This window comes from Rattus norvegicus, chromosome 9 (assembly GCF_021556685.1).
Source record: "Rattus norvegicus strain SHRSP/BbbUtx chromosome 9, alternate assembly SHRSP_T2T, whole genome shotgun sequence".
Taxonomy (NCBI): domain Eukaryota; kingdom Metazoa; phylum Chordata; class Mammalia; order Rodentia; family Muridae; genus Rattus; species Rattus norvegicus.
Window position 1 is genome coordinate 128,383,352 of NC_141542.1, and position 24,243 is coordinate 128,407,594.

The 24,243-nt window shown below is 38.2% G+C and overlaps 1 protein-coding gene across 8 annotated transcripts in view; it reads left to right on the forward strand.

The window, feature by feature from the left end:
• Yes1 (YES proto-oncogene 1, Src family tyrosine kinase) overlaps positions 1–24,243 on the forward strand; it is a 75,915-nt gene that overhangs the window by 5,080 nt on the left and 46,592 nt on the right. The window lies entirely within an intron of this gene.

Below are 24,243 nucleotides of genomic sequence, written 5' to 3' on the forward strand. Positions count from 1 at the left end.
TGGGCTACCCATCAGCCCAAGAAGTAATCTTTGAATTGTATCAAAGGTGAGGTTTGGTTATAACTATATGACTATAACTATGGGCTTTTTTTTAATTCACAACATTTTATGTGTTTCATTATGTTTCAACTCTTTTTTTTTAAAGATTTGTTCATTTATTATATATAAGTACACTGTAGCTGTCTTCAGACACACCAGATGAGGGTGTCGGATCTCTTTACAGATGGTTGTGAGCCACCATGTGGTTGCTGGGAATTGAACTCAGGACCTCTGAAAGAGCAGTCGGGTGCTCTTAACCGCAGAGCCATCTCTCCAGCCCATTTTATGTGTTTCATAAAACAGGCATTTTACATGTATTTTTACCAAAATTAATAAAATTAGCTTAGTACTTTTTTATAGATTAAAGTTAAATAATGGCAGTTTTTTTTACTCTCAAAGTTTTCTAAAATAATTTAAAACAGTCTTACAAATGTGAATTTTAAAGATTGTTTAAAGTTTGTAAACTAAAAAAAAGGGCTCTTTAGTTGAAGTTAAACTAGTCTTAGGAAAGTTTATTTTAAAGGAATACTTCTTACACTTTTGACATTTTGGTTTTTAAGCCTAGCTTTTAATGACAGAACTTTTTTTTTCTTTCAAGTTAATGAATATAGAAAGTCTTGGGGTTATGAAAAGAATCTTGGTTTTTATCTGAAATGCATTTGGTAATTTATCATGCTAAAACTGACAATATTATAATTTAGGTTTGCTTCTCCCTAAGATGAAAGGAAAGAGATGTGTTTGTTTGCTGTGATATATGTAAAGGGATGCGTAGTTCTTGGGACACGTCTGGTGCTTTTTTTGGGGGGTGGGGGAGGTGCAGGAAGGAAAGTACTGATCACTGAAACTTCAATTGTCTGTTTTTCAGCCTGTGTTCCTAACAGTGTAGAGAGTCTTAGGCTACTTCAGCGCGCTCGCTCTCTCTCTCTCTCTCTCTCTCTCTCTTTTAAATAAATTTCAGTTTCTTAGCATTCAGGAGCAGTTAGAGTGAGGTGGAGTTGATGGCTTACATATATAAGTTAATATGAGTTCTGAGGCATATTTATTGAAATCTAACCTTTGTTCTCTCATGATTAGTCTTTTACAGATAAGGACCCTTAAAGTAATGGCATTCAGAGATTTGGAAAGGAACAGAGAAGGAAATGTGGTATAATGAGGAAAGAAGTAAAAAATGGTGACCTTTTGTAAACATAATATTTTTTTATTTGGTGTATCTGATTCCACTTGGCAATAACCAGGTCCATAGTTTTGTCAGTTTAGTAAACTTCTTAGGTAAGAGACTGTTGAACCAGATTGTTTCCAATAACATTTAGCATTGTATAAATGTGTAAAATATTATTTTTTGCTACTGTTGAGGTTTTGTGATTTTTGACAAAATTTTATTAAAATGTGGTAGTCTGTGGTAAATAAAATATGAGCTATGGACTTTGCAGTGAATTTTCTTAACCAAATACAATGTTATTCCATTCATTAAATGGACACTTAGCCTATGGTGTGACAAAACTATGCTAATTTGGATTAGAAAAATGCTGCAACCTTATTGAAGCTTTCTAGGGATTCACAGTTGGTAAAATTGGCTATGATTGTGTGGCTGTTGTAAATTATATAAATTGGTAGACAGTGTTAGTGTGGTAATCCACTACAGTATTTTCAGATTTTTGATGCTGTTAAGTGTGTAATACTTCTCAACCTTTCAATAAGTCCCTTTATACCAGATAGATTTAGCCTCAAGCAAATCGATTGAACTGTTTAGTCAAAAACCTGGATTTAATGTTGTCTATTCATTTCAGAAACATAACTGGTATAGTCAGGGTGCATATATAGCACTTATATAGACACAGTTAAGTACAAAGCTTTTCAAAGCTTCATATTTGTGTGACAGTATTAGGAAATTGATTTCTTACCTTTTCTTTGAAGTAGTTAGCTGAGATAATCAGTTATCACATAGTCATGTCCATTTGGATGAGGACTTTGCCACCCTGTTAACAGGAAAATAGCTGTCAATAAAATCCAGATTTACTTTTTAAAAAGATTTTGGTTACTGTGTGTATGTGAATTCAATGATATACCTGCCACAGCATGTATCAGGAGGTCAGAGGACAACTTGCGGAAGGTTCTCTCCTTCCACCTCTCTCCTAGTTCACCTAGGATGAACTCAGGTCACCAGGTTTACATAAGCATCTTTACCCACTGAACAATCTTACTGGCCCAAATATAGTATTTTTGTTTGTTTCTTGTTTTTTTGATTTTTAATTGACAACAGGTAAACAAATGTTAAGGGTATTTTTTTAAACATAAAGTAAATATTTTAAATACAACAACCATGGGTATCAGAAGTTTTTACCTTTTAATGTCTTCAAAATAGATTCCCTAAGAAAAACTAAAACTGTAAGTAGATTAAGCATGAGGCAGATGAACCTATTCTCTATCTGCCACCCCCTTCCTACCTTTGCAGCCCCTTCACTTGTTAGGAATCATAGGAATCACTTAAACTCCTAGTGAACCTTGAGTAAAGAAGTTTCCCAAGTCTCTCCCACATGCTCAGTAAAGTTTTTGATACTTTCCTCCTACTCTAACCCTACAGGAAAGAGTGAAACTTCAAAAAATAAGATGACGGGGACTTTGGAAAAGGATGACTGATGTGATATAGAGTTTATAATTTTCCTCTTTATTTTGTCCTTTTCTGTTTCCTACCCATTCCTAGTCTTGGACAGTGAGTAATAAAAAAGCATTTTCTGTGACAGGTTTATTAGGATACTAATACTTAACAGGGATTACCATATTAAATATGAATGTTTTTAATGTGTTTCCACATATGCAGAAAAATCATGGAGGACATAGCTGGAGCAACTGAGGATAGACTCACAAAAGAAGCATACTTGTGATTTAGCATAAACTGATTTGAATCAAAACCTTTATTCCCTGGCAATAAGAAACAGATAAAGTAGAAAAGGAGGGCCTTTTCCTTTTCTGTCTATTTTTAATCATATATTTGAATTGGGAGCAAAGGAAAGTATTCACTTACAATTTTTGTTGTCGTTTGTTTGTATGCACCATTTTACAATGTAACCAAACTGGCCTTGAACTGTCTCTGTAACCCAGGCCGGCCTCAGATTTTTAGTTTTCTGGCCTTTGCTTTCTGTTTCCTTGAGGTAGAGTTAGAGACATCAGCCACTATCCAACTCTTACTTATACTTTCCTTTTTAATGGAAGAAGCTTTTTGCTGTAGATGCTATTGTTTGTGTGTTTATCATATGGAATGATACAAGGATTCTTTACAAATGCCTAGCTCAGATTAACAGAGACAGTTATTAGAATGTTTTCTCAGTATTTTTTCCTGTCTAAATTTAACAATCACACAAAAAATGATTTATTTACTCATCCTGCCTTCCATAGTTTTAGACCCATATACTCTGTATATAATCTGTCTGTTTATGATCAAGCTCCCCATCCTGTGTAATTGTGTATACATATTTGTATGAACACAAATTGAGTCTGATTCATATTGCTAATATGAAATATTGCTTTGGTATCTAAGTTGTATTATGTATTCTTAAATGAATTAGTAGCAACAAACTATACAGGCCTCATCTCTGCCACATTTTAGATGATGCTGCACAAAGGTGCTTTCTAGTTTACCCAATTTTCGAATGGTGATTTCCTGTTAGAAATTTACCAAGTAATCAAGCTACATTTGGAAGAAACCGTGGGGTTCTTTCATGCTGGTTCATCATTTTTAATTCTTACTGTCTTCCATATGGTTTGTTCCTGTAAACCATATTGCTATACAAATTCTTCACTGTCTGAAAATAAAGTTTCCATCTAAACTCTTAAGTGGAATTTTTGTTTACTAGTTTGGCCATGTATTTTTATGTTGACGTTTCCTTCACTACCTTAGATGTCTTCTTTGGCTCCCTTTTATGCCTCAAATTGACTATACAGTTTGTCCTCCCTCAGAAGCTAGAACATTGTTTTCTAATGGGAACACCAGCTTGACTTTGTAACATTATGCCATAGAGATTGTATACAGTACAAGTCCTTTATAGATATATTCAGTAAGTCAACATGTTTAGTAAGTTTTCACATGAAAATTGACAGGTTTTACTCTGTTATTGTGTCAGCTCTAGACTAGAATGTCAGCTGCCTGGGGTGGGGAGTTTTGTTTTAATCCTAAAGATTTCCATGAATCTAAGACAGTGACCCTTGTGAAGTGTTTTTGAATCTAAGGTGTGCAGCTGGCAGTGTCTACTTATCACAGACCCATCAACAAATATCTCACTAAACTCATGCAGCAATCACAGATTTTTGTTTATACTCGAATTTTTGGTGTGGCAGATCTAATGTAACTCAGTGATAGTAGTTTTTTCAAGTACATTCAAATAAGCATTTAACTTGACTAATCTTTGAACTGTCAAGGAGAGGTAAATGTTAAAGAGTAGTACTAAATTATCCCTGGGCACAATTACCATTTTCAATGAGAGCATTCGGTTTATGTCTAGGGACTGTGCTTCTTAAAAACTATAGTATCTATCAGTTCCTGTTATATTACATTAATGTAAACCAGTCATGTGGATTTACCAGATGGCTATAAGGAGAGCTGTGTTGTTGTAAAAATATAAAAAATAAAATGCTGTCTTGTATCTCCCACTAGGTCCGTCACCACCGTGCCCCAAGATGTCTGGTAGATATCTTGCCAGAAGCACATCCCAACTCTGCGGCTGCCTGGTGTCTCTAGCCGCCACCCACTTTCTTACACTTAAATTGCTACATGAAAGAACACACAACACAATAACCTCTGATCCAATTGATAAGATATAATTGCCCACCTAAACATACAAAGCCTTGTACACATCCATCCCTCAAGAACATTAATAACGACCTGTAAAGGTGCAGCGTGGGATCTTAACGTCAGCCTCCATGTTGTCATGTGGCTACTCTGCCGTCTCCTCCTCTTCCCTCAAACTTTTCTCCTGCCCATCTTTCCTTCTCATCCAATGACAGGCCTCCTTCTATCCTGTACCTGCCCCTCACCTGTATTTTACAAATTAAATGGGGAGAAGGTTCTGATGAAGTCACCTGAGTCCTGAGTACATGACTAGTCAGCCGTCCTTGGGGAAGCAGAAATAAGCATCAAAATACAGATAACTACAGGGCAAACCACAACAGAGCTGGGAAAAATGGTCTCTGTCAGGCACCCCGGCTTCTCATAACAACTTCACACATAGGAGGAAAGAATTAATTTTGGTAGATAGATAGATATCTCTGCCACAGAAATGACCCAGTAACTAAACAATAGTGATAGTGTCAGATCACAGAAACCTAGGACATGTCTCTCTCAGTACCTGTGGCTCCTCCCAGCACTTCTCACACTGCCCCTACCCTAAACCTCTCTTTCCCAGAGGATTCCACTTCCCTTCCCCCATCTTCAGATTCCTCAGCCATTTTAATTATATACCTGCCTGGTCCCCTGGCTAGCTCTTGGGTGGTTGGTCCATGACTTCCCTCTTGGTCTGCTTGCCATTCCCCTTCTCTTCCTCTCTTGCTTCCTTCCCCTATCCCTTTGATTCTCTAATGGCCCCTTTCAGGTCTGCTGGCTATATTCAGTCTAGACCGTTCTAGATGCCTCTGGCTGGCTGTCCCTCCCCATCAAATCTACAATAAACTTTCTCCTCAATCATACCTTGGAATATATCCTCGTTTATTCAGATATATGTATACAAACATATTATTTGGTTATAAAAGCTTATTTAGGGGTTGGGAATTTAGCTCAGTGGTAGAGCGCTTGCCTAGCAAGCGCAAGGCCCTGGGTTCACTCCCCAGCTCCGAAAAAAAAAAAAAGCTTGTTTAGCATATTTATCAAAAGGTGTCTAAGTGATATTTTCTTAAATATTGCTATAGAGGCAAGCTAGTTATGAGACTTCACATATCTCAGCACTTTCTGAAAGTTTGTTATCTAAGCTAGAGGATCTGTTAAATTTAATTTGGCATTTGATCTTTGAACTTAATTTAGGACCACTAAGAAGGAAAAATGCTAGGCATCTGCAGATTCTTGACAAAATCTTTGGTGGTAAGGGCTGTATCATCCTGGGTTTTATATTAAAAGCACTAAGGAAAGCAGTTTTGGATTTTAAGAAGTACCCTGAGTTTAGGAAACATTAAAATCTAGTAAATGTATAGCTTAAGATTCTAATGGGCAGCATTTAATTTGTTTATATTTAAGTTTTATCTTATGCATATACTTCAGTGTATGTATGTGCCCCTTTGTGAGTGCATGCACCCTTGGACATCAGAAGAGGACATCAGATTCTCTGGAATTGGAGTTACAGTTTTGAACCACTATACATGCTTGGTCCTCTCACAAGAGCAGCAAGTTCTTTCAACCACTGAACCATCTTCTCCTGCGTCACCCAACTTTTCATAGGAAAAATTTATGAAACATTCTGGTTATGGTGGTAAAGGAGAGTTCAGACTAAACCTAGTATTATATTCTATCCACACAGTCCTTCTAGTATTGAAAAAAGAGCTTAAATAACGATGTCAACAAATTTGATGGGGTTAGCAGCTGGTGGAAATTATAGTGGAATTCCTCACCCTCTTCATTGTCTCAGAAATGTCTTAGTCACTTCTATTGGAGTTAGGTGGTAGTTTTGTTGCTGTTCTAATAATAGTAGAGGAGGGGGCTTTGAACCTCTTAGGATATTACCAGAGAACAAATAAGACTTTTCGAATGTTGTAGGAACATGAAATAATACTAATAAATAGCAAGACACTGTTTTAACTTTTTGTGTTTTACCTTCTGTAACAAGAAGTTACTCTTTAAGTTAGAAAAGCTGGAACAAACTAAAAAGGTAACAGAAGAACCTAAGCCAAAGTGACCTTTGTAGAGCCTGAGGATGGAGTTTTGGTTTATTTATCTATGTAGATGCTGGGATTAACCATCCCAGCACTGGGAGATAGAGTCAGGCAGATCTCTTGCATTTGGTGCCATTCTGGTATATGTAGAGTGTTCCAGGCCAGCAAGGACTGTTTCAAAGCCAAACAAGGCCAAAGCATGTGGTTTGAGATATTTCCTGACCTGCTTGCTCATCAAAAGTGACCACTGTGTACATCTGTCCGTTCATTAAGGCAGAGGAAAAAGAATTGTCAGACATCATGTTAGTGAGCTTTGATGAAATGGAATAGGTATGATGTAGTGTATTTTATAGTGTTTAATATGTGATGTAATACTTAATAAAAAATGAAAAAAGCTTAAAAAAGGAAAAGAGGGTATCAGGTCTTTAGTTCCAGAAGAATTCCATCTCTTAAGTTTTGAAAGACACTATTTTAATATTCCCAGGACACCACTGGTAGTAGAGAAGTCATGAAAACAGACACAAAAAAGTTAAATGACCTTAAAAAGTGAATTTTAATGAATATAGACGCTGATCATTGTCTTTGGTTCCTGATAGTACTTTAGGCTATTTTTTAAACAGATATAGGCAGTTGGGTGGTTGATTATAAAGTAGCTTTTTACAACTGGCTGTCAGCTGTGGTGTGAACCTCTATGTCTGTGGTTGAGTATATGATGCATAAAAATCATATGTTAATGGCACATTCTTATGTCATAAACGACCTGTGTCTTTAAGATTCAGTAATTTCTTTTCTACCTTTAAAAAAATTGTTTTTACACTTACTTAGGAGGGGAGCACATGTGCATAGTGTGCTTGTGGAGGTCGGAAGACTTTTGGAGGCTGATTCTCTTCCCACTGTGTGAATCCTAACATTGAATTCTGGTGGTAGACATGGCGGCAAGCACTTTTACTCACTAAACCATTGTTTTATTTTTGTTTTGCTTTGTTTTTCGAGACCAGTTTCTCTGTGTAGCCTTGGTTGTGCTGGAACTCATTCTGCAGACTGGTCTAGCCTTGAACTCAGAGATCCAGTGCTTGCTGCTTGCTGCCCTCTGTCTCTGCCTCTGCCCTTTGCCCTCTGCCTCCCGAGTGCTGGGATTAAAGGTATGCAACACCACCAGGCTTATTTTCTCTTTTCTGTAATTATCTCTTAATGAAATGACAGATATTCCTTTATCTTTTAAAAATGCTAAAGCCAGAGGTGTTGATAGACTTAAAATTATTTTTATGTCTTTCCACGTATGTGTTTAAACTGAACTGAAATACATAAGCATATTTATTTATAATAGCTGTGAACGTAAACACTTGTTATTTTTGCTAATATATATGAGCAAAGATACTTTTAAGTTATTTTTTGAGTTTTTTATTTGTTTTATTTTGGAGGTCTTTTGGGTTTTGTTTTGTTTTTGTTCTTTATTTGTTTGCTTGTTTTTTATGATCTAGCTGTGTTGCCCAGTCATAGACCTAAGTGATCCCCTTGCCTCAGTCTTCCCAGTTGTTGGGATTACAGGTGTGTACCACTTCATCTGGCCTTCTAAAGTTACTTTAAATGTGTCCTCAGTTGAAAGCTCTTGTACATTTTGTTTGTTTGTTTGTTCAGTTGGTTGGTTGATTTTTGTCTTTTTGCTTGTTTTTGAGATGAGATCTTTTTATGTAGTTTTGGCTAGCATGAAACTTTCAACGATGCTGGCCTTGAACTCACAGAGATCCAACTGCCTCTACTCTTGTTTTTCAGTTAATTCCCTTAGCTTTTGCTGTTTACTTAGATTATGCAGAAAGAATAACTACAGTCTAGATTCATTTCCATCTTGTTTTATTTTGTTCTTTGTTGTCCTAGTTTGCTTTCTTTTTTTTTTTTTTTTAATTAACTTGAGTATTTCTTATATACATTTCGAGTGTTATTCCCTTTCCCGGTTTCCGGACAAACATCCCCCTCCCCCCTCCCCTTCCTTATGGGTGTTCCCCTCCCAACCCTCCCCCCATTGCCACCCTCCCCCCATAGTCTAGTTCACTGGGGGTTCAGTCTTAGCAGGACCCAGGGCTTCCCCTTCCACTGGTGCTCTTACTAGGATATTCATTGCTACCTATGGGGTCAGAGTCCAGGGTCAGTCCATGTATACTCTTTAGGTAGTGGCTTAGTCCCTGGAAGCTCTGGTTGCTTGACATTGTTGTACTTTTGGGGTCTCGAGCACCTTCAAGCTCTTCCAGTTCTTTCTCTGATTCCTTCAACGGGGGGCCTATTCTCAGTTCAGTGGTTTGCTGCTGGCATACGCCGCTGTATTTGCTGTATTCTGGCTGTGTCTCTCAGGAGCGATCTACATCCGGCTCCTGTCGGTCTGCACTTCTTTGCTTCATCCATCTTGTCTAATTGGGTGGCTGTATATGTATGGGCCACATGTGGGGCAGGCTCTGAATGGGTGTTCCTTCAGTCTCTGTTTTAATCTTTGCCTCTCCCTTCCCTGCCAAGGGTATTCTATTTCCTCATTTAAAGAAGGAGTGAAGCATTCACATTTTGATCATCCGTCTTGAGTTTCGTTTGTTCTAGGGATCTAGGGTAATTCAAGCATTTGGGCTAATAGCCACTTATCAATGAGTGCATACCATGTATGTCTTTCTGTGATTGGGTTAGCTCACTCAGGATGATATTTTCCAGTTCCAACCATTTGCCTACGAATTTCATAAACTCGTTGTTTTTGATAGCTGAGTAATATTCCATTGTGTAGATGTACCACATTTTCTGTATCCATTCCTCTGTTGAAGGGGATCTGGGTTCTTTCCAGTTTCTGGCTATTATAGATAAGGCTGCGATGAACATAGTGGAGCACGTGTCTCTTTTATATGTTGAGGCATCTTTTGGGTATATGCCCAAGAGAGGTATAGCTGGATCCTCAGGCAGTTCAATGTCCAATTTTCTGAGGAACCTCCAGACTGATTTCCAGAATGGTTTTACCAGTCTGTAATCCCACCAACAATGGAGGAGTGTTCCTCTTTCTCCACATCCTCGCCAGCATCTGCTGTCACCTGAGTTTTTGATCTTAGCCATTCTCACTGGTGTGAGGTAAAATCTCAGGGTTGTTTTGATTTGCATTTCCCTTATGACTAAAGATGTTGAACATTTCTTTAGGTGTTTCTCAGCCATTCGGCATTCCTCAGCTGTGAATTCTTTGTTTAGCTCTGAACCCCATTTTTTAATAGGGTTATTTGTTTCCCTGCGGTCTAACTTCTTGAGTTCTCTGTATATTTTGGATATAAGGCCTCTATCTGTTGAAGGATTGGTAAAGATCTTTTCCCAATCTGTTGGTTGCCGTTTTGTCCTAACCACAGTGTCCTTTGCCTTACAGAAGCTTTGCAGTTTTATGAGATCCCATTTGTCGATTCTTGATCTTAGAGCATAAGCCATTGGTGTTTTGTTCAGGAAATTTTTTCCAGTGCCCATGTGTTCCAGATGCTTCCCTAGTTTTTCTTCTATTAGTTTGAGTGTGTCTGGTTTGATGTGGAGGTCCTTGATCCACTTGGACTTAAGCTTTGTACAGGGTGATAAGGATGGATCGATCTGCATTCTTCTACATGTTGCCCTCCAGTTGAACCAGCACCATTTGCTGAAAATGCTATCTTTTTTCCATTGGATGGTTTTGGCTCCTTTGTCAAAAATCAAGTGACCATAGGTGTGTGGGTTCATTTCTGGGTCTTCAATTCTATTCCATTGGTCTATCTGTCTGTCTCTGTACCAATACCATGCAGTTTTTATCACTATTGCTCTGTAATACTGCTTGAGTTCAGGGATAGTGATTCCCCCTGAAGTCCTTTTATTGTTGAGGATAGCTTTAGCTATCCTGGGTTTTTTGTTATTCCAGATGAATTTGCAAATTGTTCTGTCTAACTCTTTGAAGAATTGGATTGGTATTTTGATGGGGATTGCATTGAATCTGTAGATTGCTTTTGGTAAAATGGCCATTTTTACTATATTAATCCTGCCAATCCATGAGCATGGGAGATCTTTCCATCTTCTGAGGTCTTCTTCAATTTCTTTCCTCAGTGTCTTGAAGTTCTTATTGTACAGATCTTTTACTTGCTTGGTTAAAGTCACACCGAGGTACTTTATATTATTTGGGTCTATTATGAAGGGTGTCGTTTCCCTAATTTCTTTCTCGGCTTGTTTCTCTTTTGTATAGAGGAAGGCAACTGATTTATTTGAGTTAATTTTATACCCAGCCACTTTGCTGAAGTTGTTTATCAGCTTTAGTAGTTCTCTGGTGGAACTTTTGGGATCACTTAAATATACTATCATGTCATCTGTAAATAGTGATATTTTGACCTCTTCTTTTCCGATCTGTATCCCCTTGACCTCCTTTTGTTGTCTGATTGCTCTGGCTAGCACTTCAAGAACTATATTGAATAAGTAGGGAGAGAGTGGGCAGCCTTGTCTAGTCCCTGATTTTAGTGGGATTGCTTCAAGTTTCTCTCCATTTAGTTTAATGTTAGCAACTGGTTTGCTGTATATGGCTTTTACTATGTTTAGGTATGGGCCTTGAATTCCTATTCTTTCTAGGACTTTTATCATGAAGGGGTGTTGAATTTTGTCAAATGCTTTCTCAGCATCTAATGAAATGATCATGTGGTTCTGTTCTTTCAGTTTGTTTATATGATGGATCACGTTGATGGTTTTCCGTATATTAAACCATCCTTGCATGCCTGGGATGAAGCCTACTTGATCATGGTGGATGATTGTTTTGATGTGCTCTTGAATTCGGTTTGCCAAAATTTTATTGAGTATTTTTGCGTCGATATTCATAAGGGAAATTGGTCTGAAGTTCTTTCTTTGTTGGGTCTTTGTGTGGTTTAGGTATAAGAGTAATTGTGGCTTCGTCGAAGGAATTCGGTAGGGCTCCATCTGTTTCAATTTTGTGGAATAGTTTGGATAATATTGGTATGAGGTCTTCTATGACCTAGTTTGCTTTCTATTGCTGTGAGAAAGCACCATAACCAATAACAACTTGGGGAGGAAAGGGTTTATTTCAACTTAAATGTATATCACAATCTATCACTGAGGGAAGTCATAGTAGGAAGCCGGAGGCAGGAACTGAAGCAGAAGCCATGTCTGCTTACTGGTTTGCTTTCCATGGCTCCCACAGCTTGCTTTCATGTGTAGTCCAGGACCACCTATCTAGAGGTGTCACTGTCCATTGTGGACTGGGCCCTCCCACATCAATCATTAATTAAGGAAATACATCCCAGGCTTGCCTTCAGGCCAATCTGATAGAGGCAACCCCTCAAGGTTCCTTTTTCCCATATGACTTTAATTTTTGTTAAATTAACAAAATATTAACTAGCACAGTTGCTAAGTAGCTTTGTTATTATTTTCATATTGTGTTAAAGAATTATTATAAGTTTTAATGAAAGCATTTCTAATATTTATCACTTAAGTAGTGATTCCAAAATTGCTTTGAGCTTTAGATGAAGAGATAATATTATGGAAGGATTCTTCCATTCCTATTCCATGAAATTTCGTATTCTATAAATGTAGGTGCTTAATTTCTTTTTTTGGCTTTTAAAAAATAATCTCTTCCCTCTCTCCTGTGTGTGTGTGTGTGTGTGTGTGTGTGTGTGTGTGTGTGTGTGTGTGTTCACATATACCCAAATAAATATGTGTGGTAATGAGAGGACAGCTTTCAGAAGTTGGTTCTTTCTTTCTACTACATGGACACATGGATCCCAGGGAATCAAACAAACTTAGCCATTAGATTTGTTGTCAAGTGTCTTTACCTGTGAAGTGATTTCATTTGTTATGCTGATTTTCAGATTTGATTCCTAGTTCTGCAAAAATAAATTAAAACAATAACATTTAGATTTTTCCTTTACATAAATGTTTATTAGAAGGAAAATTGATATATATCACACTTTAAAAAAACATTTGGGGGGTTGGGGATTTAGCTCGGTGGTAGAGCGCTTGCCTAGCAAGCGCAAGGCCCTGGGTTTGGTCTCCAGCACCAAAAAAAGAAAAAGAAAAAGAAAAAAAAAAACCAAACATTTGGAGCTAGGGGTATAACTTGGTGGTAACATTGTATGCTTATCGTGTGAGGCTACAGATTCATTCCTCAGCATCAAGCAAAAGAAGACATTTAACCTACTTATAACAATATTTTCTATCAAAATAAATTATATATACAAAATGTCCCAGTTAGTTTTCACTGTTAACTTGTTAACAGCATATGGTGTCTCCAAAAGAGAGCCTCTGTCCATTGAACTATTGCACAGATCAGATTAACTTGTAACCATGTATGTTAGATATTGTCTTGATTTTGGTTGATGTGTGAGGGCCTAGTCCACTGTGGGTGTCACCATTCCTTTGGCAAGTGTCCTGGACTATATATGAAAGCTAACTAACCAGGAGCCAGTAAGTGAATGAGCCAGCCAAGAAGCAGTGCTCCTCAGTGGTTTCTGCTTCAGGTTCTTGTTTGAGTTCCTGCCCTCACTTTCTAGTAATGAACAATGAATGACCTATGAGCTGAAATGTGCCCTTTCATCCCTTAAGTTGCTTTTGGTCAGAGTGTTTATCACAGCAGCGGAACTTTAACTAGAGCACAAAATAATTATTTCTGGTTATGTTCTATAAAATCACTATTAATATGTTATCAGCTTCTTCCTTAGGAGAAGCCCAGAGTTAGGATCATAGGAGCTTTAGTAAATAAACTGTAACTATTATTTCTGTTTCAGTTTAAAGATACCTTAAATTATATTATTGATTTGGTAACATCATCGAACTCAAGTAACATTTTAATTCATGCCTAAGTGCAGCTTTTTAATGCTTCTGTTTTCTCTATAAGACACAGCTTAAACTTTTACGTTTGTGTGTGTGTGTGTGTGTGTGTGTGTGTGTGTGTGTGTGTGTGTGTGTATTTTATTGGATATTTTCTTTCTTTATTTATTTCTTTATTTCAAATGTTATCCCCTTTCCCAGTTTCCCCTCCAGAAATCTCCATACCATCTCCCCCTGTCCTGCTTCTATGAGGGTGCTCACCCATCCACCCCCTTCCCTTTCCTGCCCTAGCATTCCCCTACACTGAGGCATCAAGTCTTTACAGGACCAAGGGCCTCTCCTACCATTGATGCCCTACAAGGCCATCCTCTGCTACATATGTGGCTAGAGCCGTGGGTCGCTCCATTGTGTACTCTTTGGTTGGTGGTTTAGTCCCTGGGAGCTCTGGGGTATCTGGTTGGTTGATATTGTTGTTCTTCCTATGTGGTTACAAACCCCTTCAGCTCCTTCAGTTCACTTTTTAGACAGGGTCTCTTTCACAATTCAGTGATTGACTAGACTGGTCAGCAAGTTCTAAGGATCCTCCTGTCTCTTGTTCCATATTGTACAGCAGTTTCCTGAGATTAAAACCTCCCATTTTGGAGGGAACCTTAAGATACAGGATGTGATGTAAAAAGGAAAATGGAACAACAGGATATTCTAAGAGGAGGGGAAACACTGCAGTCTACATGCAAGTTCCTTAGATATGAAATAAATCAAAATAGCTTTTGGAAGTCCTGAAACTGATCAGATTCCCCTGTATAAGCAGTAAAGACTGAGAATTATTCTCAAGATAATCCAATACCTGAAAGATCTCAGAGCAGCTGGACTGTCTGGAGACTCAGACCAGAACAGCTGCCTGAAAGAAGCATAGATCAACACAGCTGTTTATAAAAGGCTCAGGCCAATGGGCTACCAGGAGAGGACACTCTCCTATAGGCTGTGCAATGTGCTCCTGGTTTCCAGCTTTCATGCTTGTATGGGCTTTTGGTGATATAGTTGTCTTTAAGTCATTTATGGTCTTAATACAAGTAAGCCCTCACCCATATTCCTATAAGTAAACTCAGTAGAACTCGTTAGTTCATCAAGTTGAACTTTGGTAGTATCTGAACTTGGTCTATCATTGGTTCCCTGTCTGGGGTGAGTAGATATTTGTTCTCATCTTTCCAGGAATAGTGTCATACAGTATTTCCCAGCTCTGAGATTGTAAACATGTTCTGCCACTCTAGTTTTTATATGGATGATGGAGATCAGAACTCAGATTTTCATGTTTAGGCAGCAAATAGTTTACCAAGTTATTTCCCTAGCCTCTTCTTCCACTTAGGCATGATCCTTCCTCGATCCCAGTAGGGACATTTAAACAGCAAAATCAATAAAATGTACAAAAATGAAAAAAAAGACAGCAAAGACCATATAAAGGGCACTCAAGGGCATATAAGAAAGCAGTGGGTCGCCTTGTTTTGCCTATGCTAGTCATATATGCATCTATCAACTCAATTTTTGTAGAACTTCTGAAATGCCTTGAGTATTCACTGAGTCAAGTAATTTTATTAAGAGAATGAATGACCATATGTATTTTAATAATGACATTTCTAGTAGTGAATGTTACAGAACACTTTCTGGGCTAACCATAACAAGAGACAAAAATCCTGTTCCAACTTTGCTTAGTTCTTTGCATGCATTGCTCAAACTTAGCACTCGTCTTGTAGCTCCTCTCCAGTGTGGGACAAAAAGAGAAGAAGAAAAAAATGCTTCAGTATTTGATAGTATGGCAGAGAAGGAAATCACTCCCACCCCTCAAATCTCCCATCATTAAACCCTAGTGGTTTTGGTTATTGCTCTGTAGAGGGCGGCTTCCTGTCAGTACTAGTAGTATTCCAAATTTCAAAGGAGGAAGATGAAGAGACACCATGTCTTTTATTGGCTTATTTTCTTCTATGACCTAGTAAGAAAAGTTATAATCCTGTTGACAAATACTCATTGCTTTACTTTTAGAGTTAAATTAATAAATGAAAATATCCAAATTGCCTAGTGTCATTGTATACACCTTTAATCTCAGCACTCTAGAGGAAGAAGTGGATGTCTGTGAGTTTGAGGCCAACCTGGTCTACAAAGTGAGTACCAGAACATCCAGGACTGTTATACAGAGAAGCCCTTGTCGCTAAAAAACCAAAAAGAAAAAAAAAAAAAAGAGAGAAGGGGGGGGTTGCATTGCTTAATACAGAGTTCACCTTATTTTATTCAAAACATAGTGCCTGGACTTCAACAATAGCTTTGTGTTGCTTTCTTTGTGCTCTACAACCTCATATATAGCCAACAATATATCATATAGGGCTTAGGGATATAGCTCGATATATTGCTAACATTACCTAAGACTCTGGGTCCAACCTCTAGTACCACAGGGTGGGAGAGTGTTGAAATAAGCTCCATCTGTACTGAGCATGAACACTTTTCTTGTCATTATTATCTAAACAATATAGTTTAAAATTAATTATATAGCACTTGCATATTACTAGCTTAGTGAGGTAAAGATAATTTAAAAAATAAAGTTATATGTGAAAAAGTATATAGGTTACATGTACACAATTCACCCTTTTTATTAGAGACTTGAGAGCCCATGGATTTTGGTTATGTGTGGGGGGGTGTTGTTTGTTTTGTTAGAGGGGTGTTTTGGTTTTTTGCATATAATAATAGTTCTTACAACTTCAAGATAGGTACTATTCTTGCAGGTTCATACTCAGTCAGGGTTGGGAGTGGGGAAGAAGTTGGGTTTAGAAAAAATTAAATAAAGATCATAATAAATGGCCAAACCAGAACTGGACTGTAGATCTAAACCCAAAGTTATTTCTTATCTATGTACTTTATACCAACATTCATTGGGTACATGCTGTGGAAACAGATAGTAGGCCAAGCTACAATAAAGACACCCCATAGCAATGAGCTTTTCCCCTTGGCCTCTTTGTTCTGAGTATAACTACTTTGAGATTTAATTATTTATTACTAAATGCTTAGGCCATAAGTTTTGGCTCCTTCCCTGACTAGCTTGTAACTTATTTTTTTTATTAGATTTTTTTTATTTACATTTTAGATTTTATTTCCTTTCCTGGTTTCTCGGACATAAGCTCCCTATCCCTTCCCCCTCCCCTTCTTTTGTAAGGGTGTTCCCTTCCCCATCCACTCCACCCCCCACACATTACCCTACACTGAGGGTCCAACCTTGGCAGGACCAAGGGCTTCTCCTTCCATTGGTGCCCCAACAAGGCCATCCTCTGCTACATATGCAGCTGGAGCCATGGGTCAGTCCATGTATAGTCTTTGGGTAGGGGTTTAGTCCCTTGGAGCTCTGGTTGGTTGGCATTGTTGTTGGCATTTATGAGGTTGCAAGCCCCTTCAGATCTTTCAATCCTTTCTCTAATTCCTCCAACAGGGGTCTGATTCTCAGTTCAGTGGTTTGCTGCTAGCATTCTCCTCTGTATTTGACATGCTCTGGCTGTGTCTCTCAGGAGACATCTGTATCCGGTTCATGTCAACAGCCCTTCTTAGCTTCATCGATCGTATCTAGTCTTGGTGGCTGAATATAAATGAGGCACATGTGGGGCAGGCTCTGAATGGCTGTTCCTTCAGTCTCTCCTCCAGACTTTGCCTCCAAATCCCCTCCTATGAATATTTTTGTTCCCCCTTTTAAGAAGGAGTGAAGTGGTCACTCAGCTAGGAAATTCCAGGGAGTGGTCCTGATCAAAGCCCAACTGTTGGTCAGTATTTAATATTTAATAAAACTTGTTTCAGATTTGGCTCCAAAAAAAAGGAATGAAGTATCCGCATTTTCGTCATCCTTCTTGAGCTTCATGTGATCTGTGGATTATATCTTGGGTAATTTGAGCTTTGGAGCTAATATCCACTAATTAGTGCATATCATGTGTGTTTTTCTGTGATTAGGTTACATCACTCAGGATGATAAATTTTAGTACAGTCCATTTGCCTATGAATTTCATGAAGTCATTGTTTTTGATAGCTGAGTAGTACTCCATTGTATAGATGTACCACATTTTCTGTATCCATTCCTCTATTGAAGGGCATCTGGGTTCTTTCCAGCTTCTGGCTATAATAAATAAGGCTGCTATGAACATAGTGGAGCACATGTCTTTGTTATATGTTGGAGCATCTTTTGGGTTTATGCCCAGGAGAGGTATAGCTGGGTTCTTAGGTAGTAGAATGTCTGAGAAACCTCCAGACTGATTTCCAGAGTGGTTGTACCAGTCTGCAATCCCACCAACAATGGAGGAGTGTTCCTCTTTCTCCACATCCTCCCCAGCATCTCAGGGTTGTTATGATTGGTATTTCCCTGATGACTAAAGATGTTAAGCATTTCTTTAGGTACTTCTCAGCCATTCGATACTCCTCAGCTGAGAATTCTTTGTTTAGCTCTGTACCCCATTTCTTAATAGGGTTATTTGGCTCTCTGGAGTCTAACTTCTTGAGTTCTTTGTATATTTTGGATATTAGCCCTCTATTGGATATAGGATTGGTAAAGATCTTTTCCCAATCTGTTAGTTGCCGTTTTGTTCTAATGACAGGGTCCTTTGCCTTACAGAAGCTTTGTATTTTATGAGGTACCATTTGTTGATTCCTGATCTTAGAGCATAAGCCATTGGTGTTTTGCTCAGGAAATTTTCCCCAGTGCCCATGTGTTCGAGATTCTTCCTCACTTTTTCTTCTATTAGTTTGAGTGTATCTGATTTGAGGTGGAGGTCCTTGATCCACTTGGATTTAAGCTTTGTATAGGGCAATAAAAATGGATCGATTTGCATTCTTCCACATGCTGACCTCCAGTTGAACCAGCACCATTTGTTGAAAGTGCTATCTTTTTTTTTTTTTTTTCCATTGCATGGTTTTAGCTACTTTGTCAAGGATCAAGTGTCCATAGGTGTTGTGTGGGTTCATTTCTGGGTCTTCAATTCTATCCCACTGATCTACCTGCCATACAGTTTTTGTCACTATTGCTCTGTAATATTGCTTAAGGTCAGGGATAGTGATTCCCCCAGAAGTTCTTTTATTGTTCTGTATAGTTTTCGCTATCCTGGGTTTTTTGTTATTCCAAATGTATTTGCAAATTGCTTTTTCTAATTCTATAAAGAATTGAGTTAGAATTTTGATGGGGATTGCATTGAATCTGTAGATTGCTTTTGGCAAAATGGCCATTTTTACTATATTAATTCTGCCAATCCATGAGCATGGGAGGTCTTTTCATCTTCTGAGATCTTCAATATCTTTTTTGAGAGACATGAAGTTCTTCTTCTTTTTTTTAATCTTTATTAACTTGAGTATTTCTTATTTACATTTCGATTGTTATTCCCCTTCCCGGTTTCCGGGCCAACATCCCCCTAACCTCTCCCCCTCCCCTTCTATATGGGTGTTCCCCTCCCTATCCTCCCCCCATTACCGCCCTACCCCCAACAATCACGTTCACTCGGGGTTCAGTCTTGGCAGGACCAAGGGCTTCCCCTTCCACTGGTGATCTTACTAGGCTATTCATTGCTACCTATGAGGTTGGAGCCCAGGGTCAGTCCATGTACAGTCTTTGGGTAGTGGCTTAGTCCGTGGAAGCTCTGGTTGGTTGGCATTGTTGTTCATATGGGGTCTCGAGCCCCTTCAAGCTCTTCCAGTCCTTTCTCTGATTCCTTCAACGGGGTTCCCGTTCTCAGTTCAGTGGTTTGCTGCTGGCATTCACCTATGTATTTGCTGTATTCTGGCTGTGTCTCTCAGGAGAGATCTACATCTGGTTCCTGTCGGCCTGCACTTCTTTGCTTCATTCATCTTATCTAGTTTGGTGTCTGTATATGTATGGGCCACATGTGGGGCAGGCTCTGAATGGGTGTTCCTTCTGCCTCTGTTCTACACTTTGCCTCCCTATTCCCTCCCAAGGGTATTCTTGTTCCCCTTTTAAAGAAGGAGTGAAGCATTCACAATTTGATCATCCTTCTTGAGTTTCATTTGTTCTAGGCATGTAGGGTAATTTGAGCATTTGGGCTGATAGCCACTTATCAATGAGTGCATACCATGTGTGTTTTTCTGTGATTGAGTTACCTCACTCAGGATGATATTTTCCAGTTCCAACAATTTGCCTATGAATTTCATAAAGTCATTGTTTTTGATAGCTGAGTAATATTCCATTGTGTAGATGTACCACATTTTCTGTATCCATTCCTCTCTTGAAGGGCATCTGGATTCTTTCCAGCTTCTAGCTAGTATAAATAATGCTGCTAGGAACATAGTGGAGCACGTGTCTTTGTTATATGTTGAGGCATCTTTTGGGTATATGCCCAAGAGAGGTATAGCTGGGTCCTCAGGTAGTTCAATGTCCAATTTTCTGAGGAACCTCCAGACTGATTTCCAGAATGGTTGTACCAGTCTGCAATCTAGGGCATTTTTTTAATTAGTGATTAATGGGGTTCAACCTGCTGTGAGTGGTACCATCCCAGGACTGGTGGCCTTGGTTCTATAAGAACTCTTGCCACTCACAGTGGCTAGGTCTTTCTACCTCTCTTAAGATAATCCTCTCTTAAGCCTCACTTCCACCCCCATCCCCCATTCCCAACTTGCTTTAAACATTCTTTCATTGAGACTCATTTCCCAGATGATTCTAGATTGGGTCAAACTTAAAACAACAACAACAAACCCATAACAACATCTAATAGGTTTTGATATTTTAGATGATCTTGGACTTTGCCCATTAATTTAAAAAGTAAACATGTTCTTTTCCAATAAATCTTTGGAAATTCATCGCTTGCCTGTGCTATACTATAAATTTTTAGGAGTAAACAAACTTATTTAAAAAGCAAAGCTAGAATCTGCTGTGTCTTTGTTGTTGTTTGGTTTTTCGAGACATGGTTTCTCTAGGTACAGAGAAGGGTAGGTGATACAGATAACCCAATTTGGAATTAAACATTCCATGGCCATTTATTCTCTGCACTTTGACTAGTTGTGAGCCTCTATATTAACTGTTATCTACTGGAGTAAGAAACCTCTTTAAAGAGGCAGATTAGATAGGTCATGACCACTATTTCTCCCACTAAATGACTTGGTGGTTAACTTGTTAGGATTTAACAGTTTTGTAGTATGTTTTAACATCTACTTGGCCAAATGCATTTTGTGTTGTTGGCTTCCTTTTGATATCAGTAGATGTCAATTGTAAAACTTTCTAAGTTGAGTGAATGGTAGCTATATTAATGTGTAGATGTATCTAGATCCATGTATCTGTATCATGGCTTTTTGAGAAAGAAGTGGTAATGTTAAATTTGTAAAGCAACTGGAATTTACATGAATGTGAGGCTTAGAGTAGATTATATAAAGGGATAAACAGCTTCATAGATCTCATGACCTGCCAGTTCCATTCCTAGCTGTTGCTGAGGGTGGAGAGACTAGTAACAAAAGATTTGACAGAATGTTTATAGCTCAAAGCTGGACAATGCCAATAAAAATTAATGAGCTAATTATATCTGTAGAGCTATCTCATACACAGTATTTAATTTTTAAAAGACTGCTTTTGTGATTTCCTCTATGTGAAACACTAGAAGAGATGGGTCGTTAATTAGAAGCAACTGGTTAGTGGTTACCTAGGGCTATAGTTGGGAATTGTCTGAGGGAGGGATGATCAAAACATTATGTCGTGATTATAGTATTGGGTGTAAGGTTTTACACACTTGACAACACAAGTGAAACTCAAAAAAATGGATTCACTTGAATGCACTTAAATTATACCTTGGTTAAGTGGGGGGAGCAAAACATTTTATGTAAAAATTTTGATGTAAGAGAAAGGATTTCCATAATTTTCGTTTTAAAATATGTTCATATTCTACTAGAATCTTAAAATTGTAGTAACATCCACCTCTTTGCCATGCTTCCTTTCCTCAATGTTCAGAACTTCACTTAAACTATTCTTTTGTTCTCTGATATTTTGTAGTTCCCTCCCCTTTATTACTTTTCAGATTTCATAGTATTTTCTTATACTTTGTGTGAGACTTTTTTTTAAAAAAGAGACCAGCTTCTCCTGTGCTCTAATGATTTTTGTTAATGCATGCCTCTTAAGTCATTAGAACTTGGAGCCCAAAGCAATCCATTTTTAAAAATGGTCTTTTGAAAAATCTGCATTTATTGTGTGTGCACACATGCACCATGGTATGCATGTAAAGATCAGAGACAATTTTCAAGAGTGTTCTTTAAGACAAAAAGAAAAAGTTCTGTTATATGTGTCCGTGGTAAAGAGCACTCTTCTAAAAGATCTGTGTTTGATTCCCAGCATCAACATGGCAGCTCACAATTCCTGTAACTTCAGTTCCAGGGCATCTGACATACTCTTCTGGCTTCTGTTGGCACCAAGCACACACATGGTGCACAGGGATACATGCAGACAAAATACCCTTATACATGAAATGAGTGGTTTAAAACATACCCTTTTTAATCGAAAACAATCAATTCATGCCTCTTTGCCTGTCTTGTTTCTCTTGTGTTGATTATTTCATGCTAGCTGGCTCAGAAGGTTTCAACCTGTTGTCCTGCCTCTGCGTCCCATTTTATAGTACAGTGCTGGGATTACAGGCACATGCCATTATATTTGGCTTTTTATGCGAGTTCCTTGAATAGAAGTCAGGTCATCTAGTTTGGCAAGTTCTTTGTTTCCTTTTGTTTTTGTTTTTCAAGACAGGGTTTTTCTGTGTAATAGCCCTGGCTAGCCTGGAACTCCTCCACCTGCCTCTGCCTCCCTGAGTGCTAGGATTATAAAAGTGTGTGCCACTGTACCCAGCTTGAGTGGCAAGGTCTTTTACCCACTAAACCAGTGATTCTTTTTTTTCATTTATTATTATTATTATTATTATTATTATTATTATTATTATTATTAACTTGAGTATTTCTTATATACATTTCGAGTGTTATTCCCTTTCCCGGTTTCCGGGCAAACATCCCCCTCCCCCCTCCCCTTCCTTATGGGTGTTCCCCTCCCAACCCTCCCCCCATTGCCGCCCTCCCCCCCCCATAGTCTAGTTCACTGGGGGTTCAGTCTTAGCAGGACCCAGGGCTTCCCCTTCCACTGGTGCTCTTACTAGGATATTCATTGCTACCTATGGGGTCAGAGTCCAGGGTCAGTCCATGTATAGTCTTTAGGTAGTGGCTTAGTCCCTGGAAGCTCTGGTTGCTTGACATTGTTGTACATATGGGGTCTCGAGCACCTTCAAGCTCTTCCAGTTCTTTCTCTGATTCCTTCAACAGGAGACCTATTCTCAGTTCAGTGTAAACCAGTGATTCTTAACCCCCAACCATAAAATTATTTTTGTTGCTACTTTATAACTGTAATTTTACCACTGTTATTAATCATAATGAAATATTTTGGAGATAGAGTTTGCCAAGGTCACAACTCACAGGTTGAGAACCATTGCACTAAACCATCCCATTCCCCCACACCACCACTAATGTCTTTTAACTCTTGTTTACACCTGGTGGTTACTTTAAAATAAACCACACCTTATATTTATAATGTGTGAAATGAAATGGACATCAGTACTAGCTTCTATGTGTTGATGCAGGGTTGCTGATGGAACTAGACTGACAATGGTGATCTGTCTTGTGCTATTGAAAAGGATAAGTGGGTAGGTAAAAAGAGGAGGAAAATAAGAGGTATGTAAGAGTTAGAATGATGAGGTTTCAATGAATAATTTGACTAAGGAAAAGGGGACAAGAAGAAAATTAAATTCACTATAAGGACCAAGAGCATATTAAGAGAAAGAGGAAGAGAACAGGTCAGGAATAATAGTAATAGAAGACTTTGTAGGGGGGCAAAGGAAAGTATATGTGGCTCTTGAAGGGAGAGGATGTATAGACAGAAGAGTGTTTTAGGAGCTAATTACCACCTAGCTGAAGCCATACTGCATAAAGAAAGTGGGAAAGCAATTAAGGAAACTGCCAGAGGAAATGGGTGGTCAGTAATTACAGTATCCTTTTTTGAACTGAAAGGATATTTCACCATTAGCATGCTATCAGATTTAAAATAATTAGTGTTTTCTTTCAAATCTTTAACTCTTTGATATGACTTATTCTTTTGCATTTTAATTGAGTTGTTAATATTTTCTTAATACTTAGACTTTGTATTTAGATAATTTTATAAATTTACTATACTAATATATTTTTGAAATTTAACATATTTTGTGAATATTAATAATTTTTTGGATAAAATTCAGTCTTAAGTATTGTTTTAGAACTTTCCAAAGTGATAATCAAAAAGGATAATTTAAATTTTGTGTTGGCTAGGAGATTGAACATGTTTCTGTTTTTTTGTGCTGTTTTGTTAAAACATCTTTTTGCAGAGGAAGATGGAGGATGCCTTGTTCACAGTCATTCGTCATACTGGTCTGTAACTTGCTGTGTAGACCAGGTTGACTTCAAACTCACAGAGATAGCCTGCCTCTGCCTTCTAATTACTGGAATTAAGAGCATGTACCACCACATTGGACTCAATTGTATCTTTCTAAA